Genomic DNA, 15761 nt, shown 5'->3' with positions numbered 1-15761 from the left:
AGGTAAGAAACATTCAGGAGAAAATTGCCACCTTCCGGGTGAACCGAGCACGCCTTTACCGCCTCGGTGCAGCTCCTTACAGTATAGTCGGGGCCCCCTATTTCACAATCCTACTCCATTTTAATTAAAGCGCACAAACGCACAAACAAACAAACGAACAAAAACAAACAAACAAACAAACATGCATGCGTGCCAGTACAGAAACTACTGTCACACAGATATTGCACTGGTCAACATTGTTTAATTTTTTATTTATTTATTAGCCACCGGGCGAGTTGGCCGTGCGCGTAGAGGCGCGCGGCTGTGAGCTTGCATCCGGGAGATAGTAGGTTCGAATCCCACTATCGGCAGCCCTGAAAATGGTTTTCCGTGGTTTCCCATTTTCGCACCAGGCAAATGCTGGGGCTGTACCTTAATTAAGGCCACGGCCGCTTCCTTCCAACTCCTAGGCCTTTCCTATCCCATCGTCGCCATAAGACCTGTCTGTGTCGTTGCGTCGTAAAGGCCCTAGCAAAAAAAAAATATTTATTAGCCTGGAGTCAGCACTAATGTGGATTAAGCCTAGTTTTGCAGTCGTATGCCTTCCCTGACGCCAAAACTACTTGGAGGGATGTATTCGCTACTACAGTAGCCTGAGTGACTCTGTGGTGGAAGCCAGATGTATTGTATGTAGATAACGATACCTATGTACACTAGTGTCCAAAAGTTAAGCATAAGTTATGAGTAAGCAGGGCAACAGGAAATAGACCGCAATTCGCACGACAAATGCACCTACCAACCTTACGTGTTCGCTCTCTATAGGAAAGGGATGTTCCCTGCTTTGACTAGCGGCGTTACCGCAAGGTAAACACAGCCAGTGCCTGCGCCCCATATTCCCTCAGTCGTGTTTGCCCTGTTATAGTGTGCGGAGTGTAGCCTCGTGGTGAACGTGACAACATAATGGCACAACGACGCCATTTGGAACCCGTTTTGCAGGGTAGAATACTCGGCGGCCTGGAAGCAGGCCAGACGCAGACCGAAGACACCGTATCCTTGAATGTGCCACGAAGTGTAATTTCCAGGCTTTGGAGACGATTTCGAGACACAGGAGATGTTAGTCGTAGCCCAGTAGCAGGTCGACAAAGGGTAACCCCCCACCCCACAGCAGGACCGATATCTGGCCTTAATCGTCCGACGAAATCGGAGTGCACCTGCAAGACAATTGTCGGCGGAGCTTGTAGCCGTCTCAGGGGTTGCCGTTTCCCGGCAAACTGTGTACCGGTGGCTCAGAACAGCAGGGCTGTTTGCCCGACGTCCAGCGGTGTGCGTCCCGCTCACTCCAGCACAGAGACGGGCCCGTTTACTGTGGAGCCGTCAACATCGAAACTGGACCATGAATGAATGGAGGCAAGTGCTCTTCACAGATGAATCCCGCTTCAGTTTGCAGAACGATTCCCGTCCCACATTAACGGGTAGCCGATATAATCACAGGAATATCGTGCAACGGGACCAGTATGGTGGTGGTGGCGTCAGTGTGGGGTGGCATCATGGTGAATGGCCGTTCGGACCCGCATATTTCCATGGGTGGTCCGAGAAACACTGTTAACGCTCGAAGATAAAGGGATGAGGTACTGAAACCAAATTTCCGACTCTTCAGAGGTACGATTGGTCCAGACTTCATCTTAATGGACGATAATGCTTGACCGCACCGCGCTGCTCTGGTGGATGAATTTCTGGCTGGGGAAGACATTTATCGCATGGACTGGCCAGCGGGGTCTGCGGATCTGAATCCTATCGAACATGCCTGGGATGCATTGGAGTGGCGAATTGCAAGCCGTCAGCCTCCACCACGGACTCTCCAAGACCTTTGCATTGCCCTTTCAGAGGAATGGGATCGACTGCCACAAGAGCTCTTGGACCATCTGATAGGGAGCATGCCACGCCGTTGCGAAGCAGGGCCGTTGAGGGTAACCATACACCCTATTAACAGCATATTTTGTTGTGGAAGACGTTGTCAAGGTTTGTTAGTTGTTGTCAAAGGTGTACCTTAGCTATCAGAAACTTTCTAACTCTGTTTTTTTGGACAAGTTGTGTGACATATGGTGTGTGAGTCAGCTTCCGTTTGTTCAGCAATCCGCCTGACATTCCTATCAAGCGGAATGGCCTCGTTTAGTGATTATGCTTAACTTTTCGACAGTAGTGTATTTAGACGAGCTTGAGGAATTAACCAAACGATGCTAAAATCGCCGATCCGTCCGTTAATCGATCTCGGGGCCCTGTGAACCGAATACTACTAGCTGATCATTCAGACAAGGAGCCAGATAAGATCTTTATTTTTCTAAAAACAAAAGTACACAGAATGGGCAGATGAAATCAACGGGATCCAAAAATTGAGGATGTTCGCATTTTGAATTATAGTGTGTGTACTTTATATTGTTCCTCAAAAAATAAGAAATAAAACATAAAATGAGATATATGTTTTACTAAATTACGCACCTTAAAAATGACCAGAAATTAAAGAAATTATACAGTATAAAGTCTTCATTCAGAGCAAGGAACAGAAACTTTAATAGAATTCAACGCGGAAATGACGCCCAGCACACGGACGTGTGAGAATATGCATGTAGAAATTCAAATGGAATGAATCTTCCAAGTTCTATATTTGACAAACTGGTCGAAATTTCAAAAGTAAATACACAAAAGGTAGTCTATTCGAGTTCTCACCAAGTGGATGCATTTGGAATTTGGTATAATGCACAACGATCATCACAAGCATGGAGATTATCTTTGTCAGCTTTGAAGGATACACACTTGGCTCATAAACGATATGAACGAACACACACACTCACATTCTTTTCCATATTTGTAAATTTCTTCCTTTACACGCCGAATGTATTATTACAATAAATTATAATAAATAGAATCCATGACTCTTTACAAAAAGAAACAAAATAGAGACATACAGACGTACCATATCAGTGTTGCTTATTGTCGAAACAAAACAAAAAATGACAACCTCTACAACAATACAGCTTTGCGTTCTCAATTTTAGTTACTGAATACAGCACACCCAGTACCTTAAGTACAGGGTAAAACGTTCCCCTGCATTAATATAGGCCTATGCCTGAATTCTCTTGGCATACTGCCCACTAGTTCATCAAGGTAATGTTGGTCCAACTTGTCCCACTCCTCACTGCTGATTCGATGAGATCTCGCAGAGTGGTTGGTAGGTAATGACGCGTACAGCATTCTTTAATTGATCCCAGGCATGCGGTTGTCTGGAAACATGGCGGCCACTCTAGTCGAGCGATATCGTAACCACGAAGGAAGTCAGTAACGAGAACCGTACGATGGATGCGTGCATTATCGTACATTAACCCTTTCAGACCGAGTACGCACAATTGTGCGGGTTCGTATTTTAGTTATCCCTGACCGTATTTGATGTTTTTTCGGCGCTACACCGGACTGCAGTGATTGTGCAGGACACGTGGCGTGTATTTCAATTGATTTTAGTATGCGCTTGACCGCCAGGGCGAAGGAAGAAGAGTTTAAAAAGCACAGTTGATCGGCGAGATGGCAGGAAGCAGTAGTGCCGAAAGTAAGTATTTATTTACTGCGTTTATATTAATCTAGAAGCTTTACTGAATACCGGAATATATTCAATGAAGTGTGTACATTGGTTAGTGAACGTAAATTTTAAAGCTACACCATCGTACGTGATACAACGAGGTTTTGAATTTTGATACGCACAATTGTGTGGGTCCTGTTTTTCGGATGTTAGTTTTTATTTTGTAAAATAAACTATTAATATGTGTATTGAGGAGCATTTTAGTCAGTTCTTGACGTACAAACAAAAATTTACACCTCCAGTTTTCTTTCAGGTCTGAAAGGGTTAAGGCAAATTATCCTCCAAAATGTTTGCGATACGGTGTCACTATGGGTCGGAGGATGTCGTCCCTGTATCATACAGCCGTGACATTTCCCTGCATGACTAGAAGTGGCATACAGTGGCCCTACATAATGCCACCCTAACAAATCAGAGAGCGACCACCTTGCTGCAGTGTGTCTAAGACTTGAAACCCAATCAGATTGACTCCAAATAAGTTGCCGATGATCATCAGGAACAAGGCTTATGCAACACTCATTCGTGAAAAGGACTATGCCAATTATGGAGAGACCACTCAGCATAATGTTGGGTCCATCTGTATCGCATTCCATGATGGCTAGGTTTGAGAACTGGTCCTCATCATGAGTATCGAGAGTGAAGTTGTGGTACCTCACAGTTTATGTTGGAACGCGGCGACCTATCGTTGCCCGAAGATCATTATTCAGCATTTTGGCATTGCGATCAGGATTCCTCCGAGGTGAAATTCGAAGGTAAACGTCATCGACTGCAGTCGTAGCCCCTGTACGACCTGTGCGAGGCAAGTCATCAAGAGTTTCTGCTGTCTCCCTGAACCGCTTCCATGTTCGAACCACATCACTTTGATTACGCCCCATACATCGAACAACTGCCCTTGTTGAAAATCTTTCTTGATGTAATGTTATTATGCATACATGTTCACATGTCGAAATTGCACGTCGTGTCATCCTAGACGCTCACTAGACTTAGAACACACCTCGAATGCGTCACACTAGTGCTACAACTTCAACCGAATTACTGCCTCCCATCTGAGAGTGGTGTTCTGCCTGTGGCTTGGGGTACGTGTAGTTTTGAGTATGTTCACGAACATCCCAATGGTCGTCTTTCCGATCTGCATAGGACAGGCCAAAATAGCATTGCCACATACGGGTGATGCAAAACTTTTTTTGATGTGTGTAGTTAGAGGATTCTCCAAACTACTAAATCAATCGAATAACGACAACGTGCCATCCATCGTAGTTGGTGACGATGTTCTAAGTTGCAAGTCGTCCATTAAAGATCTACGACTAACTGTAGACACATCATGTAAATTTGAACAATTAATATAGTGTCTTGTAAATTACACATATTATTGCGACGTAACTATAGTTCTTTGCCTTTGAATTTTCGAGATAAAGTTTGTTCAGTCTTAAGTATTCCATATTTTAGAATGCGTTTTCCTGGTTTTTATGTAATCTTTCCAGCACGCTGAGAATGCTTCCAAAGGGTACAGAATGCATGCGTACGTTTAATACCGAACGTAAGATGCGATAATCACATAATGCTGTGTTATCGACAGCTTACAGTAGTTGGTTAAAGCTTGAAGAATTATAGGTGTAACGTACAGCAGTACTATTTATACAGATTGCAAATAGTCTAACTCTGACTTATTTTTCTAATCAATTCATTGCTATGCCTTCTGTCCACGGTTGAAACAATAGTTACCAACTACCTTATGGACATACACAGACACAGAACGACTAAATGTTCAAACTCATTAACAGTCAGTGGCTGCCGTCTGTGGAATACAATGAACTTTCATTTGCTGCTTCAGAAATCGCTTCCCTATCGCACGAATTATAACGTTATATGAAAATTATTTTATATTTTGTCTTACTTTGGTATCTACCTTGTGTTTGGCATATTTGATTCATTAATCAGTATGTAAATATGATACTCAAATAAACATTGTACCTTAGTTGAAGTACAGTACTTAGGGTAGTAAGTTAAAATGAGTAACACTAACTCGTATAAAAAGTCTCGTTTCCTTTCTTTTTTTTTTGGTGTCATGCATCATAAGTTTTTGTTTTTTGTTTTTTGCAACTTGCTTTTACGTCGCACCGACACAGACAGGTCTTATGGCGACGATGGGACAGGAAGGAGCTAGGAGTAGGAAGGAAGCGGCCGTGGCCTTAATTAGGTACAGCCCCAGCATTTGCCTGGTGTGAAAATGGGAAACCACGGAAAACCATCTTCAGGGCTACCGACAGTGGGGCTCGAACCCACGATCTCCCGAATACTGGATACTGGCCGCAATTAAGCGACTGCAGCTATCGAGCTCGGTATATCATAAGGTAAAGTAATTGTTATGTAATTTTCCATTCCATATAATGCAGGCTGACGGCTACAAGAGGCTTCCTAACCTTATTGTAGCCAAGTGTGGATACATTCAATTAAATTAAATTCAACTCAATTCTCTCTCTCTCTAGTTAATGTTATTGGCTTTTTACGTCCCAATAATTACTTTTACAGTTTTTGGAGACGCTGATGCGACGAAAGTTTTTCCTAGAAACTCTTTTACGAGCTCGGTAAACCTACCAATATGAGGCTGAAGTATTTGAGTACCTTCAAGTATCACCGGACTGAAATAGGATCGGACCTGCCAACTTGGGCTGAAAAAGCCGGCGCTCTAACCGCCTGAGTCGCTCATGTCGGCACTCTCTTTCTCAAACTACCAACGTTTTCAAAGAACGGACACAATCCAAATTACACACATTATATGATCATATCGTGCAAAGGTAATATTCAAAACCACATTGTTGATAAGGGTCACAAGACACATGTGTTCCAGGAGTCAGCTGATGAAAATGACCGTTCGAAAAGCGATTGAAAGCACTCCAACGGGGTGATTCTTTTACAATAAAAAAACCAAACCAAACCAAACCCCATGGCACTACAGCCCTTAAAGGGCCTTGGCCTACCAAGCGACCGCTGCTCAGCCCGAAGGCCTGCAGATTACGAGGTGTCGTGTGGTCAGCACGACGAATCCTCACGGCCGTTATTCTTGGCCGGGGCCGCTATCTCACCGTCAGATAGCTCCTCAATTCTAATCACGTAGGCTGAGTGGACCTCGTACCAGCCCTCAGGTCCAGGTAAAAATCCCTGACCTGGGCGGGAATCGAACCCGGGGCCTCCAGGTAAGAGGCAGGCATGCTACCCCTACACCACGGGGCTGGCTTTACAATTACAAAGCTTAGTTAAAATGGTGTAATTATCTGTAATTGTTATCAGACTACATGATGGACGTCGACGCTGAAAGAAATTTCAAATATTTTTTCTAGACTGAATGTGGAGAAGTAGAAACCTAGACTGAGACTGATCATGGTATCACGGATTCGAACATCTCGATTTGAGTTTGGAATCAGCTCGGTACTTGAATCGTTATGTACGAGTATGGAGGTTGTGAGGTGAAATGTTTCAGTGATACAGAGAGAGTCAAAGATCAAGGTATGGGAACGTCATGATAGGGTGGAGATGCAGGAAGTAATGTTAGTGAGAGAGGATGTTGTGGAGGCTGTGGGTGGAGGTCACGCTGAGAGGCTACCATCAACAACGAAACTCTGTTCTCTGAGTTGAATTCAAGTAACTGTTGTTGTTGTTTTGTGTAAGAGTTTATATGGTCATCAGTTTGTATACAATCTGCGTCATAACAAGTCCCATTTGTAATTGGTAATTGGCGGCTAGTGTTGAGAAGAAAGTGATCGTCCTGCCACTTGGATGAATGAATAGTGACATCGCCTTGGTGCGGAGGATCCCGTGTTCATTTCCTGGGGATTTTAGCCACCTCTGACTCGGGAACTAGGTGTTTGTGTACCTTTCCATAAACACGCAAAATGTCACAGTAACAACCACCACGGAAACGCGCATAATGAATACATATCTCCATATAGGGTTGGCGTCAGGAAGGACACCCGACCGTGAAACTAAACCAAATCCACGTCACGTTCCACCACCAATAAATTTAAAAAAGGTCAGAAAGAAGTGGAACCTGTGTCAAATACAGTCCATTACGTTCTTGGCTTGCCAAGATGACTGATGTCCAATTGGAGGTCTGAAAAACATAAGAATGGCACTTGGAAAGTGTGATGACATGTTGCTTGGCCTTCATGACCGAGCGCGCTGCCTTTCTTATCAGACAGCTCCTCAGTTGATTTCATGAATCTGAGTGAACCCCGTTCCAGCCCCCAGTTTAGGATTAAAATCCTTGATCAAGCCGGGAATTGAATCCATGGCCTCCGAGTGACAGACAGGCAAGCTACACCCCATTTTCACGGTGATAACCGCAGATAATTACCGATATTATCAACTTTAAAGATTAGGATACTCAAATTAAAACAAGAATCAAAGTTTGAAAACATATGCGAGGTAAGAGATCACGCAGTTCCAGAATTAAATTACAACTAGGTCCAGTAAACTGACAAATGTTTCACCAATGCATCCGTTGGTTACCAAAAATGTGAGAACTATGTGGAGCCACTATTATCTATGTATTGAATCCTTGGGTCACCCGTCGATCGTCGGTCATCTGCCACAGCTGCTCCGGTAATGCATCCAACTCTTGAAATCCTAAGGCGTTACAGGTCTTTCCTTGCCACTTCTCCGTGCGGTCCACAGGGTTCAGAGGAAGGCATAACTACTTCAGATGAGAGGCACATTTATTAAACTAAAGGTTTCAGTTAAAATTTGATTTGCAAAATAACATTGAAACACAAATATAACAGGCACATTTGATGGAAATATGTTTAAAAAATAGCTGAAACAAAGCACATTAAAAAAACCTGAAAATCGGAAACTCAGACTCTAGATTAAAAAGTTAATCTACACGATCCGTGGAAAATCTGGCTTTCACAGCTGAACTCCACATTTGCATTTAATTAAGGTTCTCCGGCGGTTATAAATAACAACACAGAATATCATACAGCTCCCGAATGGACCCTTAATCGAACCTATCTACAGTAACTTCTAGTCGATTTGGGTCGGTTATACAGTAAATATTTATTACAAATCATGGTGCTCTTACGAGTTAAGTTGCAATGACTAAGAAAAATAAAATAAAAGGAAATCACACCATCTAATGTCACCACAGGACACCCTTAAGTTATTGTTAATCCAATGTTCAAATAAACATTACCACAAAATATGTTCAAAGGAACAAATTATCAAGAAATTACTGTATATTACTTGATCTGTTCAGAAGGAACAAAATGAAGCTGAATAAATAACCACACGTTCAGAAGGAAGGCCACAATAATGAAGCTCAAGAAAAGTTTCAATCACTTGAAAAGTATTCTTTACAAATTGTCTTTCAGGTTATGAAGAATTAAAGTCATTGAATCTTATTTAACCACAAACACACGGCTTATCGCAACAAATTATCTGGACCTCTTTCCTTTTCCTACTACAACTACAGGACTGTCTAACTAAGTTTGTCCCCTTAATCTACAGTTAAATCTACTAAATCTACTAATCTACTAAATTAACATACACACACGTGCGGAGAAAAATAAAATAATCAACCAGAGCTGATGAATCGAACCCGCATTCATAATGCCCAAGCAATAAAACTCAAAATCAAGTGTCAATGACAACGCATAACCTATCATGAATCCTTACAATAAGTCCATAAAAAGACAAATATATAAAATGTGGAGAGAACAAACAATGAACTTGAATACGCGTGGCTTAGTGGTGGGGTAAGGCTTTCATGTGGAACGACTCTTACATCTACGCCGATTAGTGCAGCACTACTGCAGAAGCACTTCGCTGCTAGTAAGCGAGTCAAGCCAAAACATGACCGAATACTGAGTCCTACTAATTCTTTTCATAGATCTAATCCACCAGTTCATACACTACCATCGTCTAAGAATGTCGATGCTAAAAGAAATTAAATACCGTACAAATATGTACAGTACTCCAGTCCTATCGTCAAGCCTACACTAACCATTCACAACATATCTTACAACAAACGTAAATGGAAAATAATCACAATACGGAGGGTTCAGTGTGACTATAATTCTAGGTAAAATGTAGCCTATCCATGTTAAAACTCGAACGCCTCAACAACCTACTGTAACTAGTGGCTCTCTCAATTCAACCTAGCTTACCAAGTGAAGTGCAGTGAATGTTATTTCCAACGTGAAGTTAAAACGAAGAAAACATATATCAAAATGCGATCAGCTACATTATTACTGCAATGAAGACACTATTCACTCTTGAGGTCAGTTAATAAGCTACTTCTCGAGCTCTTTACAAGAAAACATTACATGGATATAACCCAGCATGGACCTACAGACTCACATGTAACTATTATTTGTGGATCGACTTCACTTGCATTTAAAATGGCACTACCGCGTATTCACTTAATACGGGCATATCTTCATTTTTAAGTTAGCTCTGTATTTCATACATATCTTGCGTTACAGGGGTATCTTTGCCACACAGCCTGTCCCACAAATCTCATTCATCAACCGCTTCTACAGGGGTGTCTTCCAGCACAGCCTGTATCAAAACTTTCGTCATCGTAAGTACACGGGGGCCTCTCATAGCGCAGCCTGTCTTAAACATCATCATCATCATCATCATCATCATCATCATCATCCATCTAGAGGGCATTCTACCTCCTCCTAGCACCACAAAGCTCATATATATTTTAATATCAGAGATCACATAACCCACCAAATCGTCCATCACAAACATTTAAAAATGACAAATTATTCTGGACCTCAAGAAAATGACATAGCTGTAATTCTGCGATACACGTTGTTCCATAACAAGCTGACTATAGCTTCCATCATTACTTATAGAAATCTATCTCAAATATTATTATTAATATTATTTCACTCAGGATTTTTATTTCCAGTATTAATACTATTACTATCTTCATTATTTTTAGCTAGCACAAATAAATGACATGAAATGAACTACCTAATATAAGGAGATATTTAATTTATACAAGATGTAGATATAAATGACTTGAACCAAAATCCTAGTATAGAACACTTGAAAAATTCCACATGCAGATGGACATCTTACAAGCTAGCACTCGCAAAATTACGCCGTTTTCCGTCATTCACAAATTAAGGAGACAAACATTTACATTCTCACTACAAATATATACAAAAAATAAACAGACTTATTTAGCTGCATGTGGATTTGGAAGCCTCCTTGACTACATCTTAAGCCAGCTGCTTCGGTATGATTTGAGTCATAATGCTAATGACTGTAAACTCTATCATATCCACCTCCGTCATGATAATCTGTGATTCTTCTTACCGACAACTTACATATTACACAGGCTTTATACATAATATCTTGCAGAAATACACTTCAACCTCTTGTTACAGACACAGACTTCGCGGCCGATAAATTGCTAACAAGACGCGCGGGAACCGAAATTAGCGGCTGTGGGCATTTGTCGATTCTCTTCTCGTCTAACTGACAAAATAAAACACTACGACACATCTCAGGTTGACTGTTCGCTAACCTGACCGACTGGAGTGTTCTCCTCCTACAGAAGTTCATATTATTTATACACATAGTAGATATTTCAACTCTATGCTGTTGAGAAATATTTTCTGTCCTGTGAAATTACGTCGGCCAAACGGCACACAGTATTTTATAGTAATCTTCAAATTCTGACTTTACACGTTATACAGTTCATCACCTTAAACACTTGCTGCGATGCCTTGAAAATGACAGGCATCGTAGCGGCCGTACGCGCTATTCCAGGCAGGACCATGGACACTAACCGTTGTCGGCGCTGCCACAACGAGGTGGAAACGCTTGTTCGCGTCCTCGGTTACTGCTCGCGTAGAGAAGTTCTACGAAATATTAGGCATCATAAAATACGATCTACCATTGCTCAGGCTGTACATTCTTCGAGGAGGTTCACGGTCTCTCTGTTACAGGCAGCACCCGTCCAATTGACATGATAGCCTTCAAAGACCACCTAAAGGGCTTTATAACAGATCCGATGATCAGATTCGAGACATCCGAAACACAGTCCAATGAGGTACACGAGGAAAAGAAAACAACATTTAAACCAAACATCCCGCTCTATCAACAACAATACCAATTGGATGATATCGAAATTATCGGATTAATGGTTGGCGCTAGAAGAAACATTCCTCTCTTTTTCATCAATTTCTGCAAATCATTTAACCTCGATGAGACATTATTAAAAGTTGCAGTGATTGCATTGAATTAATATATGCAAATCCTAAAGAACCATATCTCCCAAACGTTTTAATGCAACAGCGTGTGTCAAATGTGCTTACCAACCATTATGTAATCAACCATGAATAACAATATCAAAACACATTATGAGATGTACAGGAAATTCAAGAATGTGCTAATGCATGGAATTTCCAATGACATCTGAGATGATGATGATACTTGTTCTTTCAAGGGGCCTAACATTTAAGGTCATCGGCCCGCCCAATGACATCTAGTCATCTGGATACAATAATAGAGTAACTTGATTAGAGCAGTACAGTTTAGTCGGCCATTTTGTTTTCAATCGGCGCTCAACCACAGGAATCACTACTTTTCGAATATATTTTCTCCGAAACTCCCTAAGTACTGAGTAAGAGAATGGCGAGGTCTGATGTGGACCTTGTACAGCTGTGAATGTAGCAAATTCCAGTTTTGATCAAAATACTGACATTATTACCAGAATTATAGTTTCCTGCAAGGGGATACCCCTTATAATATCCCCCTCCCGCCCCTTGAGCGTTAGCCTACGGTGATAATTTCTAGGAGTGATTTGAATTGTGTCGCTGATAGAAACAATTACAAACTTTTACTCTTCCGCCCAGCCGCACTACAGAACAGTTGTGAGTGCGCACACAGACAAACCGAAATTTATTTTAGTGCGCATTCGTAACAAAACAAGTAGCCTCCGTGGCTCAGGCGGCAGCGCGTCGGCCGCTCACCACTAGGTTCCGTGGTTCAAATCCCAGTCACTCCATGTGAGATTTGTGCTGGACAAAGCGGAGGCGGGGTAGGTTTTTCTCCGGGTACTCCGGTTTTCCCTGTCATCTTTCATTTCACCAACACTCTTCACTATAATTTCATTTCATCTGCCAGTCATTAATCATTGCCCCAGAGGAGTGAGACAGGCTTCGGCAGCCGGCACAATTTATTTTTTTTGCTAAATAAGTACGGGAAGAAGTAAATCAGACAAGTTTTCAAAGTGTCACTGATGGTTTTTTTTTTTGCTAGGGGCTTTACGTCGCACCGACACAGATAGGTCTTATGGCGACGATGGGATAGGAAAGGCCTAGGAGTTGGAAGGAAGCGGCCGTGGCCTTAATTAAGGTACAGCCCCAGCATTTGCCTGGTGTGAAAATGGGAAACCACGGAAAACCATCTTCAGGGTTGCCGATAGTGGGATTCGAACCTACTATCTCCCGGATGCAAGCTCAGAGCCGCGCGCCTCTACGCGCACGGCCAACTCACCCGGTGGCACAATTTCTATCCACGCCGCAAGATGGGGGCTTCATTCATGCCATCCCTGACCCGGTCACTGACTGGAAAACAGGTTGTAGGTTTTCATTTCATAACAAAACTGTCTGAAACACGTAAAAGATGCAAAACATCGGAGAAATTAATAATAGATAGGCAAACTTTGAGTTAAATAATTATACAGTATACTAGTACGCAAATCTGTCTTCGATAAGCAAAATTTCCAGTCACAGGTCCTCCGGTGCCTGCTCTGCACATCGAGCGACAAAATTTCTCCACTGCTACAGATTTTCTGCAAGCGCTTCAGCCTCCTTCCAGGATAAGCCAGCAAAGTTCAGGTCATTGGTGAAAGTTCAATGCCATGTGCTCTGGGGGCAGCATCTTGTCCATCTTGCTTCTGGAGGGGTCCAGTGCATAGCCACTCCAGGTATCCGATGCCGTAGAGTAGGTATAACTTGACCAGCTAACTGGAGTCGACGTCGTGTAACTGTAGCGTTCAGACTAGGCAGGCCACTACTCCGCAGTACATAATGTGGTCGATATAACGGAGTTTTAGTATCCTTTCTAATGATACTGACTTCAAGTATCACAGTGGCCGAGTAGAGGTGCAGTTTCATAATAAGTGAGGTAGAAGATGTCGTCCAGATCGATTGGAGGTGATGGAACACGGCTGCAGCTTTTTCAGTGCGTGCTCCGACTTCAGTTTCTGTACCACCATCATGAGTAAAGATGCTGCGGAAGTACGTGAATGTGTGAACTGTCTCCAGCTGAGTATGCCTTTGATGTTGTGACCTAATGTTTACAGAGCACTATGTCTTCTGGTGTGGGCTAGAACAAATTTGTTACCTTCACTGTCCTGTCGCAGTGTCATCCTTAGCTTTGAGAACGTGAAAGTGACCGAGGTTTGAGTTATCCTAGTTATTTTTGCTAGCGGCTTTACACCGCACCGACACAGATAGATCTTATGGCTACGATGGGATAGGAAAGATATAGGAGTTGGAAGGATGAGGCCGTGGCCTTAATTAAGGTACATTTGCCTGGTCTGAAAATGGGAAACCACGGAAACCATCTTCAGGGCTGCCGACAGTGGGATTCGAACCCACTATCTCCCGGATGAAGCTCACAGCTGCGCGCACCTAACCGCGCGGCTAACTCGCCCGGTAATTATGCTAGTAACGCCATTCCATATTCAGCAAGTCCCTATTATAAGTGGTGTGAAAATATTGCTCATCGGATCAGTTGGTGCGTTAATTTTAGTAGACTGGTAGACTGATATGTAATAACAACATCTGACTCAATGAGGGAAGCAATGGAAACTACCTCACTCCTCATTTCCCTTCACCGCTGACAGCTGATGGTGGATCTGTTGTGGATTAAACCAGCCTCGGGGTTGAGCACTCAACATACATGTAGCTGAGTGGTTCCGATGTAGACCTTTGCTTGCATGACAAATCCCGATCTTCATGAGCTTATGTTGTTGATACTGCATCCATAAGGCGAATCATAAAAAGGGCATAATACATAGTCTGATCATATAGGCGTCACGGTGACTTGTTTGTGGTGACTTGTTGGAGCTAAGTAGACCTAACATCTTCTGTCAGTAGTGCAATATCATCCCCAAAGTTTAAATCAGTCAACCGACCTTGATCAGTCCAATTAACGTCCGCGTTCACGTTCGATGTTGTCTTTCTCATGCGGTGATCGATAGAATTGGTGAAAACATGCATCGTTGTCGAACTCCAGCAGTAATTTCAAAGAAGGTATGTTCCGTATTGTTCTTCACGCAACTAGAGGAGTTCAGGTATAGGTTTTTAAAGACAAAGATGCAAGTTTGAGTACACCGTAAATTTTAATTACAATGTGAAAATTAATTTGAAATGAACATATTAATGTGTCTTACGAATAAAACTAGCTGATGTACCCATGCTTCGCTACGGAATTCTCAGAAAGACTCTCTTTGTGGTTTTGCTAACCACAGATAACTTAGGCCATTACAAAAACGTAAGTAGGAATGTAGGGATTGAAAGCAGTGTTATCATATAAAATACTCCCTCAAATGAAAAACCGCACATCTTCTCACTCTTAACGAACAGTACTACGATGCCGATCTAACAGTCCAAAGTTCCAGTGCTGAAATGACCAGGCCGCAGACAGCCGTGAACACTCCTCTGCCATTGTTCCGTTAAATATGTACACTGCTCATTCCAATCAGTGCCTCAGAGTAGGGCTTGAATAACTCGAATGCTATGATGAACCAGTTTGTTACGTACCAGTAGTATCAGAAAATTATGAACCAGAGGAATGACATGCTTAAGAAGAAAGTTATCTAACTCCCCAGCTACTTCCCGCCAAATTTCAGGCTGGCTGTTATACTCTGTACGACCGGGCGAGTTGGCCGTGCGGTTAGGGGCGCGCAGCTGTGAGTTTGCATCCGGGAGGTAGTGGGTTCGAAAACCACTGTCGACAGCCCTGAAGATGGTTTTCCGTGGTCTCCCATTTTCACACCAGGCAAATGCTGGGGCTGTACTGTAATTAACGCCAGGGCCGCTTCCTTACCACTCGTAGCCCTTTCCTATCTCATCGTCGCCATAATACCTATCTGTGTCGGTGCGACGTAAAGCAAATTTGTAAAAAG

This window comes from Anabrus simplex, chromosome 1, assembly GCF_040414725.1.
Source record: "Anabrus simplex isolate iqAnaSimp1 chromosome 1, ASM4041472v1, whole genome shotgun sequence".
NCBI classification, from domain to species: Eukaryota; Metazoa; Arthropoda; class Insecta; order Orthoptera; family Tettigoniidae; genus Anabrus; species Anabrus simplex.
The sequence above is the reverse complement of the archived record's forward strand: the minus strand, read 5'-3'. Positions refer to the sequence as shown.